The following is a 10,956-nucleotide window of genomic DNA, read 5'->3' as shown; positions in this document are numbered from 1 at the left end:
GAAAACGTGGTGGCTGACCACTTGAGCCGTTTGGTACATGATGAAGATGCCGTGCCTATCCCAGAAACATTCCCTGATGAGCAGTTGTTGTCCATTGAGTAGTGGAAGTGTAATGAACTCTAGGTACATGATTTGAGCGGAGAAAGATCAAATTTGTAGAAACATGGGGTGAAAATACCTCTGGTTCCATCGTTGGTCTATAAATCTAAAGCCGGGACGGTTGACCAAGTCTTAGATCGGTCTAGATCTTTTGAAGGGCCACTAGAGTGGGTTGAATGACGTGCAGAACATAGGGCTGCACTAGAAGCGCGTTGGGCTACTTGCTAGGAACATAAGCTATGGGCCTAGACTCGACTTGGGCTTCCTGCTGCGAGAGCCTTGGACTGCGATTATAGGTTAGGTAGTGGCCTGCTAGATTGGTGCTACTGCACCATTGGCCTGCTGCCCTGCAACTTCTTTACCGTAGGCTATGGCTACCCTATAGGGCACTACAGCGCCGTTGGTGGCATGGCCATGGTGGCACTTCTTAGTGGTAGTGCCGCATTGAGTCTTAAGTGTTAGAAATGTGCCCTAAAACCAATCATATGATGATACTTTACGGACATTTCACATGTTAAACTAATCTAGTTTAATATAAAAGGCAAAAATTATTGTTTTAAGCCGTCTCATATAAATGTTATATGCTTACACGATAAGTCCAAGGAATATGTAATTGGGAGAATATGATCTACAGAAGTTAGATTCATGAGATCATTCTCTTTCGTATACATATCATAAACGTTCTTGATCATAGGATTGCCAATTGGGCAATGACAATAAGTTAAGATCAATACATGATATGTCTTCTCTTAGGAAGAATGACTAGTATCAAGTCATTGATGTGACCAACACCAAGATAAGCATGTAGGTGCTCAATAGAGAATGAGTCCACTAAACATGATCAATGAGGAGTTCTCATACATATGTCACATGAGAACTCATGGTTGGGATAATGCAAAGTAGTCCTTTGACCTGAGGCATCATAATTGTCTTATGGTTAGGTCCTTGATCTTTGACTATGTCAAAGTCACTCCGTTAGAGGGTGTCCACAGTATAGTTGGGGTTAAGCCATTTAACCATGGAAACAAGTGAATGCACAACAAAGGATCTCTAACCTTCAAACCGTTTGAGGGAGAATACTATATGACATGATTAAGAATCTTTGTCCAGAGTATGAATGAGATTTAGGAAGTTGTTCCAAATCACATTCAAGGTAATCATATAAGTAAGAGAATCACTTTGGATACTAGACATGAATAAACTATCAAACCAAACAATGTGGTCAAGAGTATTGTATTAGAGAAAGACCGAATTGCATTGTAATCCTAAACTGAATAGGTTCTCCACCTCTTATGATTAGCTTGGGTAGCCATGATATATTGCTAGGTGTCACTCATGGTTTGTGGAAGATCTAAAGGTGAGTAATCATTAAAGGAAGAATTGAAAGTATGTTTCAATTCACAATCGATCGTTAAGAGTAACAATCGCCCACTACCTCCCTAAAAGGAACCTAATGGATCGTACACCGAGTAAGGTAGAGATTGAAGATATAACGGAGATGAGTAAGGATAATTAAATGGTTTAATTATTTATGCCTAGGATTAATTAATATGTTAATTAATCAAACGAATAAGTTCGTTAAAGACCTCGGGTTAGTTTTGGGCCGCAAGGCGCAATGGGATTTGAATGCCAAACCCATTAACTCAAGTTGTATGACAACTTGAATACACAAAGGGCTTGAAAGCCCAATAAACCCTTAAGGCCGGCCACATTAGAGGATGAAGGCTTTTGGTTCTTTTGTCTCTTAATTGAAGGGACTATATAAAAGACTTTATAACATTTTCATCATTAGGGTTTCTTTTGGAGAAAAGATGAGAACACAATGCTCTCCTTTTCTCTCTAAGAGGCCGGCCACCCTAGAGGAAATTAGCTAACAATCTTACTTCCTCTAGGTCACTCATCTCTTCATCAATGCTCTCCTTGGTGTGGAGACTTAAAGGTTATCTATTTTGGGAACTTGGAGAATCCATTCTACCATCCTCATCCAAGAAATCCATGGAGCTAAGAAGTAAGGAATGAAGGCCCTATCTCTTGGGTGATTAGCCTTTACTTATGCAAAGAGGAATCAACAAAGGTATAATATTTTTCAACTCATTTTGTTCTTCAGTTGAGTCTTGGTTCACCATAACTACTAGGCCTTGCATTTAATGGGTAAAGTTTTGTTTTTGAGTGCATACAAGCATGATTCCGCCTTTTAATTGTTAATAGCATGCATAGATGTTGTTCAAATGAACTAGTTTTCACAAATATTTCCTTCATTAAGGAGCAATGGCGTGTGACCACGTCGCTATCTCCATCATCTGGTCCATATCCTTGAATGTAGTAAGTTTCATTTGTCGTGGTTTCTGAATTTCCCATCATTGTATTTCTTCCCCAGGGCTATTCAAAGAATTTATAAGAAAATTCTAAGAGTAGAAAGTGTGGGAAAATCTACAAATGGATGAAGTAAAATAGAAACGTTGAAGGCAAGAGTCTTCTTCAACCATTTGAATCAAACTTTCAATGAAAGCACCAATTTGTCAATGCAAATTTTCACCATCTTCAGTCTTGACGAAATTCACTTGCAAAACAATCAACAACTTCGATCAAAGACCAAAAGCCTCATGTGCCCACAATTTAGGGGGGGGGAGGGGGGTTAGCCAATGGATCTTTGATGCCTAAGTTAGTCTCTCTGAAAAGAGTGAGTGTTTAGGGTTTTTTGTGTATAGAAAAGCTATCTCCTTTCTTGTGGAGAAATAGGATATTTATAGAGGAGGTGGCCGGCCATTAGGGTAGGTATTGTTGAGAATATTCCCAAGATATTGTGTAAATAATATCTTGGAAATAAAGGTAATTTCCCAGAATAAATGTGATTGGGATTACTTACTTGATAGGGTTTGTCTTCAATTAGGAATGTGTTAATGATAGGATTTAGGGATAATCCTATGATTAAATACCTTTGACTTTTTCGACATGCAGTGGAGCTCTGAGCAGTCATAGTTTGCTGCATGCATGTCCTAAAAATAAAAATTGAATCTTGAGTTGTGATAGGGAAAAGTGGTTAATTATAGAAGTTTAACTCATTTAAGATGAGTTACTTCTTAAAATGATGACTGAATTGTGGGGGTCAATAATCCTACTTTGGAAGAAATCATTAGACAATAGTGTGGGGGTATTTGGCATAATTGAATTAAACATAGTAATGCTTATTAAGTAAGTATATGAAATTGAATGTACATGGTCATTGGGTTGTGTTATTCATAGCTTAGAGCATTCACATGTACTAGATGAATTCAATGATACTAACTAATTGAATTTTTGACAATATGAAGTCAAATTACATAGGTGGAAATACATGTAGTCACATAAGGAAATCAATCCTCAAATAGAAATGTAATGAATAGTCTGTGTATGAAGCATATTGACTTCATATAATGTGACACGCCCGACCTTGATATTCTCTAAACACCAGGGTAGGCACGTGTTGGCCAACACCGAAAGGTGACGAAACCATATTGTGATGCATGAGAACCAATGAATATAAATAAGACTTATAAATTTAAATATAATTAATATGCAAACGTGTTCAGAGCATACAACTAATTAGAGCACTAGAAAGGAATAGGTCCTACATCAAGAGGACTCGAAGATGCCGATGCGGAAGTGTCTTGACTCCAGGATTGTATGCCTTGAATCTAAGTCCTAAAGGGGCACAAAACAAACATGAGTGGACCAAGTTGATATATATATAATACTGAAATAGTTATTCAACATGCTAACCCCCAAAGTTTATGAAAACTAATAACATAATATTTGATAGGTTTTTTTCGAAAACCCTAGCATGCCATAAAACCTTTCATGAAACATATATCGTATAATGTGCTAAATAGTGGCATCCTAGTCACCCGTGGTGTTCAATAATTATATCTCCTGACCCAAAGCCAACAACTATATCTCTCGGCCCGAAACCAATAACAATATCTCCCGACCTGAATCCAACAACTATATCTCTTGGCTTGAAGCTAGAGATTATTTCTCCAAGCCTACAACCAATAACTATCTTCGCTCGTAGGCAGAACAGGGACCACTAGCTCAGCACAAAAGCATTGAATATACTTTTTTCCAAACATAAGTACATACATCTTAAAAACATCTTCATAGCATATAGTCATCCATCGTATACACTATAAAGAAGTGTAAAAACAAGTTCATATGTACTATATAGTCATCCTTCATATATACTACAAAGAACATAAGTTCGGTAAAATATGGTATTCTAAAATATTCGCAGTAAGCATGATAATCATAAAGTGTAAATCTAATTTACTCATAAAACATTTTGTAAAACATAACAATTAAATCATGTTTTTCATGTATGCATTTGTACTATTAAATCATGCACCACTCACAGATATTTCACCGCCGAAGATCCATACAAACTAACGAAGACGAAAACACCACAAATAATTGCCCCTAAGCACATAAAGGGTCCAATTAATAAAACTATACTTAAACAATTGTATTTGAAAAACGGATCTCAAAAACAGATCCAGGACAACGAATTACCCCAAGAAAAGTCCCGGGTAAATTTCGAAAAAGTCAACAAAAAGTCAACAATATTCCATCTGGGTCAATGGGTTGGGTTGGTCCCTGGGTTTTGGGTTCAACGGGCCTAGGCTTGATAGCCAAGCCCAAGGGTCTAGTGGGTTGTGTTCCAACGGGCTAGAGGCTCTAGGTTTGGGGTTTAGGTAAAAAAAGATTTGGGTTTAGGCTTCGCAAGGGCTAGGGCTCAATAGCCCGGCCCAGGGACAATAGGTTTGAACTTTGGGTTAAAGGACTTAGGTTGACTATGTTAAGGGTTTGGGCTCACGTGCTTAGGCTTAAAAGCCCAGCCCAAAGGTTTGGGTTGGGGGCCTTTGTCTCTGGATTTAGGTCAAAACGACCCAATTTTCAAACCGGTTTCACAAGGACGAATGCCAGACCTTCCCAAGCTCTAGTCAACCTCAAAACTATATTACTCTAGAGGATCTATTTCAAGAATTGAAACTACAACAAAGAGAAAGAGGATTATACCATTTTCAAGTCCAGAAGTAGCTGGGAAATGGCCTGAAAGCCACGATTTCCTCGCCAGCAACTAAGAAATAAAGGATAAACATGAACAGGGTTAACAACTTTCGATCTTCGACCCAAAAATTCACTCAATGCTTAGCAATTATCACCAAAAGCTAAGATAAATCCTCTTCAGTCAAGCTTACCTCAGTTTTCGAGTTCTAAGTTAACTCGCCGGAGCTAGGAAATTGTACAGTGAAGGTGTTACTGTGCGAAGCAGGAAGAAGAGAAGATGGTGGTGGTCTGAGGTCTCACCAAAGAAGCGAGGTGGTGTGTTGGTGATACGGTGGTGCCGTCACCAATGGTTTGGGTGTGCGATCAGGAAGTGAGGGAGTGATAGTGGAAGAGACTTGAGTGAGTTGAGAGAGAGAGAAAGTGAGAGATACGGGAAGAGGAAGGAGAGAGAAAGTCAGGGGGAAAAATTCAGGGGTGGGCCCCTTGGCACATCCATTAACACCCAAAAAACAATTTTAAAAGAACATATCTAGCCCAAGGTGCAAATTCACGAAAATACCCCTTTCGTTCCAATAAAATCAAGATGGGTTGTTACATAAAGTGATGATTTGTCAAAACAGGCAAAGCAGAATGTCTAAATTGAAGAATAATTTGCACGATAAAAGAGATAATAAGCAATATATATTATGATAGATGATTTTTACAATATGAAGAGGTTAGAGATCTTCCAACTAATACCTTAAATGTAGGGGTGTATGTCCAAGTGATTGCAAATCACTTACTAAAGTCCCAAAATGTATTTTTGAGGACTTGACATTGTAAAACAACTACTCTCGTATGAAATATAATTTCATAAGATGGATTGTGCACACCATTAAAGATACCCAACCTAGCACTGGATCCAATTATTAAAGGATTGAATAGAGAGTAAGTTAATCATCGAGGGGAATGAGGCTAAAGCCAACAAAACCAATGAATCAATCAGGCGGAAACCAACTTAGTTGATTGGAGATCTCATTGCCAAAGTTCAACAGTCAAACTAGTTGGGCATGATTCAAAGACGTTAACATACTATATACCTCATCCCTATGGGAAGTGTATTGTCTGCAAAAGTTTTAGGGTAAATATTTATACTTAATGACATTGATATCTTATAAAGCAGAGTATTCTTAATTAGCAGTCACCTATCTGAGAGTAAAAGTGGATCGCTTCTATGAGTATGAGATGACTAAATTCTCTAAAGATCTCATGAATCTGGGATTTGTTCAGGACCAAAATTAACACAACCATATTAACCATAGTATATTAGGATTAGTGATGTGTGTTGCTTATTGTCTCTGTTTACTGTTGCGGTGAACAGTTCAAGATCTTCCACATCCACTGTGTCACCAAGTAAATCCGATAAGCATTCACTAGAGTAGGTTCAAATCGAAAAGACACATCTCCCAATGCATCTCTTGTCTGCATGTACTCTCAAATACTTCCTAATTTTTCATTCATGTGAGGAATTGTTCGAAATTTATATTAGATATTATAATATTAATTTCAAAGTGTGAATGAAAAAATTGTTGGTTGTCACCGCTTCACTCAAAACTGTTTTGTAGTTTAAAATTAGGGTTGGTGTCTACCTTTCTCAAGAGGTGGGATCATCCTTCCTAGAGGATGTGATGCATTATAACTTACCTTTTGATTATTCCTAACAATAAAAAGGTGTCAGATGGTTTAAAATCAATGGACACATAATTTGGGAAGACATCCCCTCCGCATCTCTCCCACCAAAACCCACCAATCAATTAATCCGGACCCTTGAAATTTGATCAAATGGCTACAAACAAGTGACTCCTTAAAAAATTATAATAATTTTAGCCGTTAGATCAAATCTTAAGGGCCCAGATTAATTAATTGGTGGGATTTGGTGGGAGAGATCCGGAGGGGATCTCTTCCCACATAATTTATCGAAGGGTGTCGTGAGTCTTATATAAACTCAAATATCCCACATGTCTAATATTTTTTAAAACAAAAGAGTGTTCTTCAATGTCTTTTATTCTTTGTTAGTTAAATTTTGAGTCGTCTTTTGAGAGTGAGAGATATAACTAGTTTGCCAGAGTCCGAAGAATGAGGTGCTTCGAGTTCGGATTATAGACTGTTGAATCCTGGGAGACAGACGCTTACCGAACTACAAACTTAAGAGTAGGGGCGAAATTATGTCTTTAGAACATTGCATTTATGAAAGCTTCAATCTCTAAGTTTGTCAATCTTTCTAATTTTCTCTCTAGTTTAATCTCATACATAATTGATGTTGTAATTTTTTTTATAATTATTATCATTGGAATTCTTGTATTATTTTCATATTTTCTAATATTGCTCCAACATGTATTTCATACGATATCTAGATTGAAATATCTGGATTGAACTTTAACTTTGTTCTTTGGCTCAAGAAGGATTTTTTTTGTCCTTTCTCCAGGTTTATTTTTTTCGTCTGCGACGTTAACCTATTGAATTAAACTATTGAAGCTTCTATTGAAACAATGAAACCAGTTTGCAACAGAAGCCTCCAAGTTAAATCCGAACAAATTAATCTATTCTGTCACATAAGTTCCATCGCCACCAGCGAGCATTACCAAGTCAACCTTCACAATTATGGACTATAAATATGGTAGAGACTAACAGACGTACACCACTTATCCTTTCAAGTTCTTCTTTTAACCAAATTAAAAGATGGAGAAAGAAAATGGTGCAGCATTGCATCTCATATATCTTGTTGGTTTTGCTTTGATCATGTTTTTTTCATCAAGAGTAGTTTCACAAGAGGAACAAAATAGCCTCCAAACTTACATTGTTTTTCTCAAAAAGCCCATCTCCTCGAAATTTACAGTAGAATCAGATTTAGACAGTTGGTATCAGTCATTTTTGCCTGAAACTACTGCAAGGGCAAACCAGCAGAGGATCATTCATGCGTACCGCAATGTGGTCACTGGATTTGCAGCAAAACTGACAAAGGAGGAAGTGAAAGCAATGGAAAACAAAGAAGGTTTTTTAAAGGCTCATCCTGAGATAACTGTACCATTGCTAACTACTCATAGTCCTAATTTCTTGGGGTTACACCAAGGATGTGGACTATGGAAACAAGCAAACTACGGTGAAGGTGTGATCATAGGACTTATGGATACAGGGATTGGACCCGACCATCCTTCGTTCAGTGATGAAGGAGTACCCCCTCCTCCGGCTAAATGGAAAGGCAAGTGCGAGTTCAATGGCACAGTGTGCAACAAGAAGCTCATTGGTGCACAAAATTTCGTAGGTGCAGAAGAAGGGAATATCACCGGAACACCATTTGATGAACATGGTCATGGGACCCACACATCTAGCACCGCTGCTGGAAATTTTGTCCAAGGTGCCAGCGTGTTTGGAGACGCGAATGGCACGGCTGTTGGCATGGCACCTTATACTCATTTGGCAATGTACAAAGTCTGTTACGGGATTAGTTGTAGGTCTGGTGACATCTTAGCTGGCATCGATGCTGCTGTCGAAGATAGCGTGGACGTGATTTCTATCTCACTTGGAGGCCCCTCACTTCCATTCTACGATAATGTGATTGCAATCGGTGCATTCGCAGCAATGAAAAGAGGAATATTCGTCAGCTGTGGAGCTGGAAATTCCGGTGCCCATAAATCTTTGGCAAATGAAGCCCCATGGTTTCTTACAGTTGGAGCAAGTACTACTGACAGAATACTAAAATCACAAGATGAGAAGCTCAGCTCATATGGCACTGTAATTGGAGATGCACTTGCTCCCAGGGTCGCTTTCTTTTCATCAAGAGGACCAAGCCGCGCAAGCCCTGGAATTTTGAAACCCGACATCATTGGACCCGGCGTTAAAATTCTTGCTGCTTGGCCTAAATCAGTGGACAATGCAACACTTCCTAATCCTAAGGCAACATTTAACATAATTTCAGGTACCTCGATGTCAACTCCTCACCTGAGTGGCATTGCAGCTTTGCTCAAGACATCACACCCCGACTGGTCACCAGCAGCTATTAGATCTGCCATCATGACAACTGCTGATGTACTAAACCTAGCAGGAACACCCATCATTGACCAAGGGCTTAAACCCGCAGACGTCTTTGCAATTGGTGAGGCCATGTCAACCCTACAAAGGCAAATGACCCAGGGCTTGTCTTCGACATAAAACCAGAAGATTACTTTCCTTACTTGTGCGGTTTGAACTACAATGAGACAGTGATAGAGATTATCACGCAGCAAACAGTGAAATGCTCAGAAGTCGGAGTCATACAAGAAGCACAGCTCAATTACCCTTCATTTTCTATTAAAGCAGGCCCCAATCAGACACAGTCTCAGTACTATACAAGGACAGCAAAGAACGTTGGCCCAGCTACTTCAACATACAACTTGGATCTTTCAGTACCACATCAAATGGGGATAAGTGTGAACCCTCAGGTGCTTACATTCACAGAGGTTAACCAGGAGATTACATACCATGTCGAATTTATCGCAGAAGAAGGGGCTGGTAAGGATGGTGTACCATATGGTCAGGGATACTTAAGATGGTTTTCTGATAAACATAATGTTACTACCCCTATAGCTGTCATTTTTGACACTCCGCAAGATTAATATTTGGTCCTATAGAAGCTTAGCTATATGTTCATACAAGGAATAATGTACATAATATACGTACAATTTAATAATAATCTACCTACGAAAATTCGAGTTGATGAAGAATAAAAGCGTTTAGATGCCTAAAAATGTTGACAGAAATAACTAGTATGTTCTTTTTTTAAGAATGATCCAAAGCAATTTTATATCATCAAAAGCGTTAGTGACAGTATTTGCGTAAGGATTATTCTATAAAATCACCTAGTATATGTACCCCCTTAAGAAGAAATTCCAAGTGTTATTCCAAGAAGAACTTCGACTTGCATGCTTTTCAGTTAGAATTGAAGAAAACATAACATGTTAATTAAACAATTAATGAACTTTATTTATGTTTATTGTCGAGGTACTCAACAATCGTTTTAGCTTTAAAACCGTCCTTGTGTGAGGGATTGAACAACAATTTCACTGTAAACATTGTTGTCTCTTAAAAGGCTTACTGATATATGGCTAGTGTAGTGCAACAGTTTCTAAGACAACAGTTACCCACAAATTGGTCACGTATAGAAGTGCACCCTTATACATCATCCCAAATGTGTGCTCAGTCACCTTACATAAATCCTCCAGAAAATCTGGCCACTCACCACGCACTTCATCAACCTATAAGTTGTTGTAGTACATACAGCAACGAGCATGTACCTTCAGTGGTTATGAATATTTATCCTTACCCTATAATGCTCGGTATTAAAAACAAAAAACAAGTGCATGTGTGATGATAAATAACAGATCCCCAACTTCTTCCCCATGCTCAGGCGGTACTTGTAATGTTCAACTGTGCAACCTTATAACTTAAAGGCTTCACTTACAGTTTAGTTATCTCCAGAGTCAAGTTTTTGTCCACAGGTGGTCTGACCTAAGTTCACAATGTAGTCCTAATCACATAAGGTCCATCACCAGTTCACCACCTTGTTATAGTTCGGCAATTATTACCATGTTCTGAATAATATATAACACAAAACTCTAGATTGTGACTACTCACCCGTCGAAATTACAAGAAACGCCGGCCAATGTTCCTTCAAATTTCAACTATATATTGCTGCTTGAAATGGTTGAGTTGCACTCCAAGTTCTTCTCTTGTCCATTAAAGATGGAGAACAAAAAGGGTACAGCGTTGCATGTTTTATATTTTCTTGGTTTAACTTTC

General features: G+C 38.4%; 1 pseudogene; it reads left to right on the top strand.

Annotated features, from left to right (window-relative positions):
• The first annotated feature begins 1,971 nt into the window (after positions 1 to 1,971).
• LOC139196669 (subtilisin-like protease 3) lies at positions 1,972 to 9,773 on the top strand (annotated as a pseudogene).
• The last annotated feature ends 1,183 nt before the right edge of the window (positions 9,774 to 10,956 follow it).

Source organism: Malus domestica, chromosome 06, assembly GCF_042453785.1.
Source record: "Malus domestica chromosome 06, GDT2T_hap1".
Taxonomy (NCBI): Eukaryota; Viridiplantae; Streptophyta; class Magnoliopsida; order Rosales; family Rosaceae; genus Malus; species Malus domestica.
This window is presented reverse-complemented; position numbering and strand designations above follow the sequence as displayed.